The sequence below is a fragment of the Talpa europaea genome (assembly GCF_964194135.1).
Source record: "Talpa europaea genome assembly, chromosome: 13".
NCBI lineage: Eukaryota > Metazoa > Chordata > Mammalia > Eulipotyphla > Talpidae > Talpa > Talpa europaea.
In genome coordinates this window covers 48385028-48396078 of record NC_140080.1, presented here as the reverse complement: position 1 = coordinate 48396078, position 11051 = coordinate 48385028, and positions in this window count along the sequence as shown.

Below are 11051 nucleotides of genomic sequence, written 5' to 3'. Positions count from 1 at the left end.
CAAGACAGATGGAAGGATAAGGAGTGTTACTGAAAAGCAAAAAAATTATGACTATATCAATACAAAGCTAGACATGAAAGAAATATTAAAAGGGTTATTAAAAAACAACAAAAGAGAAAGAGGGCGGAGCAACATGGTGGCGAGGAGACCCTGCGAGTAAGATCCCCCATTAAAAAAAGTTAATAGGGAGGAAAAGCGGCAGGTCCCAGTGAGAACTGGGACACGGAAGATAAACGGGTGACTCCAACAAACTACCTGAAGAAGAAAGTGGCCATAAAAGAGGACTAGAAGGGAGGAAAGCGCAGAACCCTGCTCCCCTCCCCCACCCACAGTCGGCACTCTCCGACCAGCAGAGAGAAGGAAAACAACAAACTAAAATGACCAACAAGAACAAACTACGCAGCAAGCGGGACTGTGAGTGGAAAGGAACTATTGCAGCCACCACACCCTGTGAATGGGAGCTGCGGAGAACCCTGCAGGATTCGCCTCAGAGGTGAGCTCCAGGCGCCATTAAACAGAGACCCCGCCCCCCAGGAGGGGGCCTGGACCAGCACACAGCCCCGGGCCACCCGGTAAGCTTGCATGGAAAAGCGGCGCGCTGGAAAAGCAAACGCGGATCAGGATCGGGATCGGGATCGCGCGGAAAAGCAGCGTGGTTGAAAAGCAAACGCGGATTGGGATCGCGGCTGCCCAGGTCCCAGTGCCTGCGACCTAGGCTTGCAGGGAGACGCGCGCGAAGACCCTCAATAAGGTGAAAGTCCCTCACTGAGTATCCGGGAACCAGGCACCCAGGCATGGGAGCGGGGTGCAAAAGACACCATTCTGTGGACACTGAACTGGGCTACAGCCCGCGTCCTGGACCTGAGGGCTTTGGAACTGAGATCCGGAGCACAAAATTCGGGGCGTGGGTTCTCCACGACTGTGGGGCACAAGGCAGACACAGCACCCCAAAGCCGTTGAGGTTTACCCTACCATTCCCGCTCTGTTTCCTGTCCCACGGGGTGAAAAAAAAAAACCAAAAAACAGCTCCCCAAGGGCTGTAGGAGAGATCTCTAGCGCCACCTAGCGACTTGAAACCAGCAGAGGCTCCTGGAGGAGCCAGTGGCCAGCTGGGAAGTTAGCCCACGCCGGGCCCCTGCTGACCAGTAGTCTGAGACCACAGGGGGAGCGAGTACCCAAAGCCGGGGCAGACCAGGCACGCAGAAGAGTGTGCCTGAGACTGGACACGCAAGAAGTGTGTCCCGCATCGCCATTTTAGAACAGGGACATTTCTTCAGTAAAGACTGCCTGCAGAAGGCTCCCTCAGGAGCCAGAGGTGAGCCGGGGAAGTTCGCCCACACCAGAACACCTCTGGCCTGCAGTCCAAGCCCAGAGGGGGAGAGGGAACCCACCGCCGGGGCAGACCAGGAGCACAGGGGAGTGTGTCACCACATCGGCATTTTAGAACAGGGACCTTTCTTCAGTAAAGACTGCATGAAACCTACACATGACTCCCGGAGGAGCCAGAGGGGAGTGGAGAAGTTCACCCAAGATGCCGGCCAGTGCCAGCAACACAGTGTCCCAATGCACACAGCAAATTAGAAAACAGACAGTAGGGAGTAGAAGAACCACACGCAACCTAGCAACTCCTCAGGAAAAAAAGCACACCACAAAAAGAAAACCAGCCCCCAGATTGCAACGACAGTAACTTGGAAGAACTTCTGAGCCTTCCAGAAAGAGAATTTAAAATTGCCATGATTAAAAAAAATGACAGAACTCATAAAGGAAAACAATGATAAGGGAAAAATAATCAACGATCAGAAGAATGAAATTGAGTCCCTAAAAAGGGAAGTAAAAGAAATGCAGGAGATCAAAGAATTAATGGAGGCACTAAAGAACTCAAGGAAAAGCAATGAAAGCAGAATAGATGAAATGGAAGAACGAATAAGTTCTCTTGAAGACACAGAAATAAAAAGAACCAAAACAGAAAAGGAAAGAGAAGTACGAAGGAAAAAGAATGAAGAAAGACTTCGGGAATGATCTGACACCATGAGGAAAGGAAATATAAGAGTTATAGGAATACCAGAAGGAGAGGAGAGAGATGTAGGAACAGAGAAAATATTCTAGGAGATAATTGAAGAGAACTTCCCAAATGTGAAGAAGGAGCTGAAAATTGATATACAAGAAGCAAGAAGAACACCAAACTTCCATGACGAAAGGAAAAATACAGCAAGACACATAATAGTAAAGCTCCCAAGAATCCAGGACAAGGAAAAAATAATGAAGCTGACAAGAGGGAAGAAACAAATAACATTCAAAGGAAAAACAATCAGGCTGACATCAGACTTCTCTGAAGAAACACTACGGGCAAGGAGAGAGTGGAAGGACATAGTCAACAGACTCCAAGAAAACAGATGTCAACCAAGAATACTCTATCCCGCAAAGCTTTCCTTCCTCTATGAAGAAAGAATAAGGACCTTCCCAGACAAACAGAAACTATGGAACTTCATTACCAATAAATCCCCACTCCAAAAAATTCTACAAGGAATCCTAAAGCCAGAACCTCAGAGGGACGAATAACAACGAAAGAAGGCAAGGAAAAAAAAAGATTTTAAAGAATAAATAAAATCAAAGGAAAGACAAACACAATGACAAATACAGATGCTAACATATCAATATTAACCCTAAATGTAAATGGACTAAACTCTTCAATAAAAAGACACAGAGTTGCAGCCTGGATTAAGAAACAGAACCCAACCTTTTGCTGTCTCCAGGAAACACATTTAGCTACAAAAGATAAAAATTAACTCAAAGTTAAAGGATGGAAAACAATCCTACAAGCAAATGGACCAAAAAAGAAAGCAGGAACAGCTATACTTATTACAAATAAAACAGATTTCAAACTCAAAAAAAATAAAAAGGGATCCCAACGGTCACTACATTATGATCAAAGGGACAATACTTCAAGAAGAAATAACACTAATTAACATATACTCACCAAACGAAGGAGCACCAAAATATATCAGACAACTGTTGTCATCTCTGAAAACAGACATCAGAGAAAACACATATGTAGTGGGAGACTTCAACACACCACTATCAACAATGGATAGCTCAACAAGACAAAAAATAAGTAAAGAAACTAAAGCTCTAAATAAGGACCTAGAGCATTTGGGCTTAACAGACATCTATAGAACACTAAACCCCCAAAAACCGGAGTACACATTTTTCTCAAGCGCACACGGATCATTCTCCAGGATCGATTACATACTGGGGCACAAGACAAACATCAACAGATACACCAAGATTGAAATCATACCAACCATCTTTTCTGACCATGAAGGCATCAAACTAGAAATAAACCATAAAAAGAAGGCAAGGAACTTTCCTACCTAATGGAGACTAAAAACCACACTACTGGAAGACCATTGGACTAATGAGGAGATCAAAGAAGAAATTAAAAAATTTTTTGAATTGAACGACAAGGAGGACACCAATATCCTAAATGTATGGGATGCAGCAAAAGCAGTAATAAGAGGCAAATATATAGCAATAGAAGCTCACATCAAGAAACAAGAAAGAACGCAAAGAAACAACCTAATCTCGAAGCTCAAAGATCTAGAAAAAGAACAACAAGAAAACCCCAAAACCAGTAGAAGAAAAGAAATAATAAAAACCAAAGCAGAAATAAATGAAATTGAAACTAAAAAAACAATCCAAAAGATTAATGAAACCAAGAGGTGGTTCTTCGAAAAAATCAATAAAATAGACAAACCCCTAGCCAGGCTCACAAAGGAAAAAAGGGAGAAAGCACAAATAAACAGGATCAGAAATGAAAGAGGAGAAATCACAACGGACACAGCAGAAATAAAAAGAAAAATCAGTAACTACTATGAAGAGTTGTATGGAAACAAGTTCAACAATCTAGAGGAGATGGACAAATTCCTACAACTCTACAATCACCCAACGCTAGATAAAGAAGAAATAGAACACCTAAACAGACCAATTACAAGCAGCGAAATTGAAATGGTAATCAAAAACCTCCCCAAAAACAAAAGCCCAGGACCTGATGGATTTACAAACGAATTCTACCAAACATTCAGAGATGAATTGGTGCCTATCCTTCACAAACTCTTCCAAAAAATTGAGAAGGAAGAGACAATACCAAACACGTTCTATGAAGCCAACATTGCACTAATACCAAAACCAAATAAGGACAACACAAAAAAAGGAAAACTACAGGCCAATCTCTCTAATGAACACTGATGCAAAAATCCTCAACAAAATTTTAGCTATCACAATCCAACAATGTATCCATAAGATAATTCACCACGACCAAGTAGGATTCATGCCAGGGACACAAGGATGGTTTAACATCCGAAAATCAATCAACGTTATCCAACACATCAACAAAAAGAAATATAAAAACCATATGATAATATCAATAGATGCTGAGAAAGCTTTCGACAAAGTGCAACACCCATTCATGATAAAAGCCCTTGAAATTCTTGGGATACAAGGAACATACCTCAACATCATAAAGGCCATCTATGAGAAGCCAACAGCCAGTATCATTCTCAATGGTGAAAAGCTGAAAGCAATTCCTTAAGATCTGGAACAAGACAAGGCTGCCCACTCTCACCACTGCTTTTCAATATTATACTGGAAGTCCTAGCCAGAGCAATAAGACAAGAGAAAGACATCCAAGGAATCCAAATAGGAAAAGAAGAAGTCAAACTATCACTATTTGCAGATGATATGATAATATACATAGAGAACCCCAAAAACTCCACAGAAAAACTAATTATGGTCAACTAATTCATCAATCAGTTCAGTAAAGTGGCAGGATACAAAATCAACACACAAAAGTCAGTAGCCTTCCTATACACAAACAATAAATCTGAAGAAGAAGAAATAAAAAAAACATCCCTTTTATTATTGAAACAAAAAAAATCAAATATTTGGGAATAAATCTAACAAAAGAGGTAAAGGACCTATACAAAGAAAACTATAAAACACTGTTAAAAGAAATAGAAGAAGACACAAAGAAATGGAAAGACATCCCCTGCTCATGGATTGGAAGAATAAACATTATTAAAATGGCCATCCTACCAAAAGCATATACAGATTCAATGCTATTGCAATCAAAATTTCAATGTCATTCTTCAAAAAAATAGAACAATTATTGATGAAATTCATATGGAATCACAAAAAACCCCGAATTGCCAAAGCTCTCCTGAAAAAGAAAGAAGGGAATGGAGGCATCACATGCCCAGATTTCAAACTATACTGCAAAGCCATAATCATCAAAACTGCATGGTATTGGAACAAGAACAGACACACAGATCAATGGAATCAAATAGAAAATCCAGAAATAAACCCACAGATTTATGGCCAACTAATCTTTGACAAAGGAGCAAAGACTATGCATTGGAGCAAAGAAAGTTTGTTCAATAAATGGTGCTGGGAAAACTGGGTCGCTACATGCAAAAGAATGAAGCTTGACCACTACCTCACACCATACACAAAAATCAACTCAAAATGGATTAAAGAACTAGACATAAGACCTGAAACCATAAAATATATAGAAGGAAATATAGGCAAAACACTACGTGATTTGCACATCAAAGACATCTTTACAGATACATCACCCAAAGCAGTGATAGTGAAGGCAAATATAAACAGCTGGGACTACATCAAATTAAAGAGCTTCTGCACAGCAAAAGAGACAATAACAAAAACAAAGAGAAACCCCACTGACTGGGAGAACATTTTTGCACCCAACACTAATGATAAAGGACTGATCACAAATATCTGCAAAGAGCTGATGAGACTCAACAACAACAAAGAAAATAATCCAGTCAAAAAATGGGCAGAAGAGCTAAAAAGAAACTTCTCTGAAGAGGAAATGCAAATGGCCAACAGGCATATGAAAAAATGTTCAACATCACTTGTCATCAGGGAAATGCAAATCAAAACTACCATAAGATACCATCTTACACCAGTGAGAATGGCACATATTAAAAAAACTAGCAACAACAAATGTTGGCGAGGTTGTGGAGAAAAAGGAACTCTTCTGCACTGTTGGTGAGAGTGCAAACTGGTCCAACCACTATGGAGAGCTGTGTGGAGATTTCTTGACCTACTAAACATAGAGCTTCCATATGATCCAGCAATTCCACTCCTAGGTATTTACCCAAAGGACACAGAAACATCAATTCCAAAGAGCACCTGCACACCTATGTTTATAGCAGCACTGTTTACAATAGCTAAGCTTTGGAAACAGCCCAAATGCCCAAAAATAGATGACTGGATCAAGAAGATGTGGTACATATATACCATGGAATATTACTCAGCATTCAAAAAAGATAAACACATGCAATTTGCAGCAACATGGATGGCACTGGAAGGGATCATGCTCAGCAAAATAACCCAAAAAGAAAAAGAAAAATACCGGATGGTCTCACTCATAGCAAGTATCTAGAAAACTTAAATAAGGGACCAGGAAAATGAATAACTATAAGAAAGTGAAAATCAAAATCAACAAAAAACTATGAACCAGAGACACTTTTTGGGGGATGGGGGGCGGGAGGGGAGGGATTGGGGTCAGAATGGGGGAGTTGCAATTGTATGGGGAATATAAAAATAAAATTTATTATATAAAAAAATAGTATCCTCTATGGAAAAACTGCTGAAATAAATACCTTTTTAAAAATAAAAAAAATAAAAAAAAACAACAACAAAAGAAACTTAGAGGTAACAGACTCTTAAATTACACAGTGTAGTGAAGGAAGAGAATAAAATATGACCCATCAGAACAAGTTTGCAATAAAACCATCCAATGGGCCACAAAAATTGTCCATCATACACTAGCTTCAGTGGAACTTTCAAACCAACAAGGTGAAGGACTTATACAATGAAAACTATAAGATGTTATTAAGGGATATAGATCATGACATAAGGAGATGGAAAGACATGCCATTCTCATGAATAGGGAAAATAAAATAGTCAAAGTGCTAATCTACCAAAAGTGATGTGTAAATTTAATGCAACCCCCATTAAAATGCCAACAATGTTCTTCAAAGTAATCGAACAAAAAAAATATTAAGATTTATATGGAATATAAAAGTTCTCCACAACTAAAGCAATTGAGAAAAAGGGAGAGGAATGGAGAAAACACATTACTTGACATTCAACTATATGGTAATCAAAACATAATTAATGCAAAATAGTAATTAAAACAATATGGTGTTAGAATAAACAGACATTGCAGCACTCTGTCTGCCCACCTGTGACTATGCAGGTGCTTCTTTTCACCAACTCTCTCCCTCTGCAGGGCAGAAGCTCCCTGCCTGCCTGTGACCTGTAATGTGCCGGGACTTCTCCTCACTGACCTCCCTCAGCAGAGGCAGTTTCCCTCAAGGCTGCCCGCCTGCAACCATGCAGGCCTCTCTTAGCAAATCTGTTCCTTTGGGGGCAACTCTTCCTGCCTGCTTGTGTCTATGCAAGTGTCCTTCATTCTTCTGTCCCTCTCCCTAATAAACCGGCTCTTTAAATATTAAAAAAAAAAGAACACAGACACTTAGATCAATGGAAAAGAATTAAAAGTCTAGAAATAGATCCATACATATATCAATCATTAATTCATGATAAAGGAACCATGACCACATAATGGGGAAAGAAGAGTCTCTTCAACATTTGTTCTCGGGGGCCTCCCTAGTGGCCTAGGGGTTAAATCTCAGCACTCTCACTGCTATTGCCTGAGTTTGATCTCTAGCCAGGGAGTTAAAATTTACATGGTGCAGTAGACCCCTCTGTCTCGCTCCCTACTCCCCGTAGCCATGCTTTTCAGTAAATCTGCCTGTTCTGCTTACCATTCTGTCTCTGGTAAGTCCTCTCTCCTCCTGCACCTCTAGCCCACTCCCCAGTACTTCTATGCAAAAATAAAAATAAAAATAAATTGTGCTGGGAAAACTGGATAACTGTATGTCAAAGAGTACAGTTGGATCACTCTCTAACTCCATGCACAAAAATAAATTAAAAATGGATCAAAGGCTTATATATAAGACCTGCAACAATTAAATATATAGATGAAACCATTAGTGATACATTTCATTACAAATGTGACAGATATTTTTGGAGACTTAACATATGCAGCAAGGAAAAAGCAAAAATAACTGTGGTTATATCATATTAAAAAGTTTTTAAATAAGGGGGCGGATCAACATGGCGGTGAGGAAATGCTGCAAGTAAGATCTCCCATTAAAAAAAAAGTTAATAGGGAGGAAAAGCGGCAGGTCCCAGTTCTCACTGTGACATGGAAGATAAATGGACAACTCCCGAAAACTACCTGAAGAAGAAAGTTGCCATAAAAGAGGACTACAAGGGAGGAAAACTCAGAACCCTGCTACCCTCCCCCACCCACAAAGTCGGCACTTTCCGACCAACAGAAAAGAGGGGGAAAAAAAACAAAATCTAAAACAACCAACAAGAACAAACTACGCATCAAGCAGGACTGTGAGTGGAAAGGAACTATTTCAGCCACCACACCCCGTGAACTGGAGTTGTGGAGAACCCTGCAGGATTCACCACGGAGGTGAGTGAGCTGCTCCAGGTGCCATTAGAGAAAAACAAAGACTCCTGGAAACCTAAAAACAACCCCAGGCCAGCCGGTAAGCTTTTTCGGAAAAGCAAATGTGGATCGCAGCTGCCCAGGTCCCCACACCTGCGACCTAGGCTTGAGGGGAGACGTGCGGGGGCCCTCACTGAGGTGAATGTCCCTCACTGAGTAATCAGAAACCAGGTGCCCAGACACGGGAGCGGGGTGCAAAAGGTGCCATTTCTGCAGACACTGAACTGGGCTACAGCCCACGTCCTGGACCTAAGGGCTTTGAAACTGAGACCCAGGGCACGAAATTCAGGGCTTGGGTTCCCCACAATGATGGTGGGGCACAAGGCAGATGCAGCACCCCAAAACCGTTGAGGCTTCCCCACCACTCCCACTCTGTTCCCCGTCCCACAAGGTGATAAAAACAGCTCCCCAAGGACACTAGGAGAGATCTCTGGGGCCACCTAGCGACCAGAAAAAAAAACCACCAACACCCCATAGAACAGGGACCTTTCTTCAGTAAAGACTGCTTGAAAGCAGCAGAAGGCTCCCGGAGGAGCCAGTGGTGAGCTGGGAAGTTCGCCCACGGCAGGCCCCTTCTGACCAGCAGTCCGAGCCCAGAGGGGGAGCTGCCACCCACGGCCAGGGCAAACCTGGCACGCAGAAGAGTGTGCCTGAGACCGGGTGCGCAGGGAGTGCGTCCTGCATTGCCATTTTAGAACAGGGACATTTCTTCAGTAAAGACTGCCTGAAACCAGCAGAAGTCTCCCTCAGGAGCCAGAGGTGAGCTGGGAAGTTCGCCCACGGCAGGCCCCTTCTGGCCTGCAGTCCCAGCCCAAAGGGGGAGCAGGAACACACCGTTAGGGCAGACCAGGTGTGCAGGGAGTGTGTCCCGCATCGCCATTTTAGAACAGGGACATTTCTTCAGTAAAGACTGCCTGAAACCAGCAGAAGGCTCCCTCAGGAGCCAGAGGGGAGCTGGGAAGTTCACCCACGCCAGACCCCTTCTGGCCTGCAGTCCCAGCCCAGAGGGGGAGCGGGAACCCACTGCTGGGGCTGACCTGGCACGCAGGGAGTGCATCACACATAGCCATTTTAAACAGGGACATTTCTCAGTAAAGACTGCCTGAAACCAGCAGAAGGATCCCAGAGGAGCCAGAAGAGAGCTGGGAAGTTCGCCCATGCCAGGCCCCTTCTGGCCTGCAGCCCAAGCCCAGAGGGGGAGCGGGAACCCACCGCCGGAGCAGACCAGGCACGCAGGGGAGTGTGTCCCAGCATCGGCATTTTAGAACAGGGACCTTTCTTCAGTAAAGACTGCTTGAAACCTACACATGACTCCCGGAGGAGCCAGAGGGGAGTGGAGAAGTTCACCCAAGATGCCGGCCAGTGCCAGCAACACAGTGTCCCAATGCAAATGGCAAATTAGAAAACAGACAGTAGGGAGTAGAAGAGCCACACGCAACCTAGCAACTCCTCAGGAAAAAAGCACACCACAAAAAGAAAACCAATCCCCAGATTGCAATGACAGCAACCTGGAAGAAATTCTGAGCCTTCCAAAAAGAGATTTAAAATTGCCGTGATTAAAAAACTGACAGAAGTCGTAAAGGAAAACAACGATAAGGGAAAAATAATCAATGATCAGAAGAATGAAATTGAGTCCCTAAAGAGGGAAGTAAAAGAAATGCAGGAGATCAAAGAATTAATGGAGGCACTAAAGAACTCAGGGAAAAGCAATGAAAGCAGAATAGATGAAATGGAAGAATGAATAAGTTCTCTTGAAGACACAGAAATAAAAAAACCAAAACAGAAAAGGAAGGAGAAGTACGTAGGGAAAAAGATGGAAGAAAGACTTTGGGAACTATCTGACTCCATGAGGAAAGGAAATATAAGAGTTATAGGAATCCCAGAAGGAGAGGAGAGAGATGCAGGAACAGAGAAAATATTCAAGGAAATAATTGAAGAGAACTTCCCAAAAGTGAAGAAGGAGCTGAAAATTGATATGCAAGAAGCAAGAAGAACACCAAACTTCCATGACGAAAGGAAAAATACAGCAAGACACATAATAGTAAAGCTCCCAAGAATCCAGGACAAGGAAAAAATAATGAAGCTGACAAGAGGGAAGAAACAGATAACATTCAAAGGAAAACCAATTAGACTGACATCAGACTTCCCCGAAGAAACACTACGGGCAAGGAGAGAGTGGAAGGACATAGTCAACAGACTCCAAGAAAACAGATGCCAACCAAGAATACTCTACCCCGCAAAGCTCTCCTTCCTCTATGAAGAAAGAATAAGGACCTTCCCAGACAAACAGAAACTCTGGAATTTCATTATGACTAAACCCCCACTCCAGAAAATACTACAAGGAGTCCTAAAGCCAGAACCTCAGAGGGACGAATAACAACGAAAGAAGGCCAAAAAAAAAAAAAAGTTATTAAAAGAATAAATAAATAAAATCAAAGGA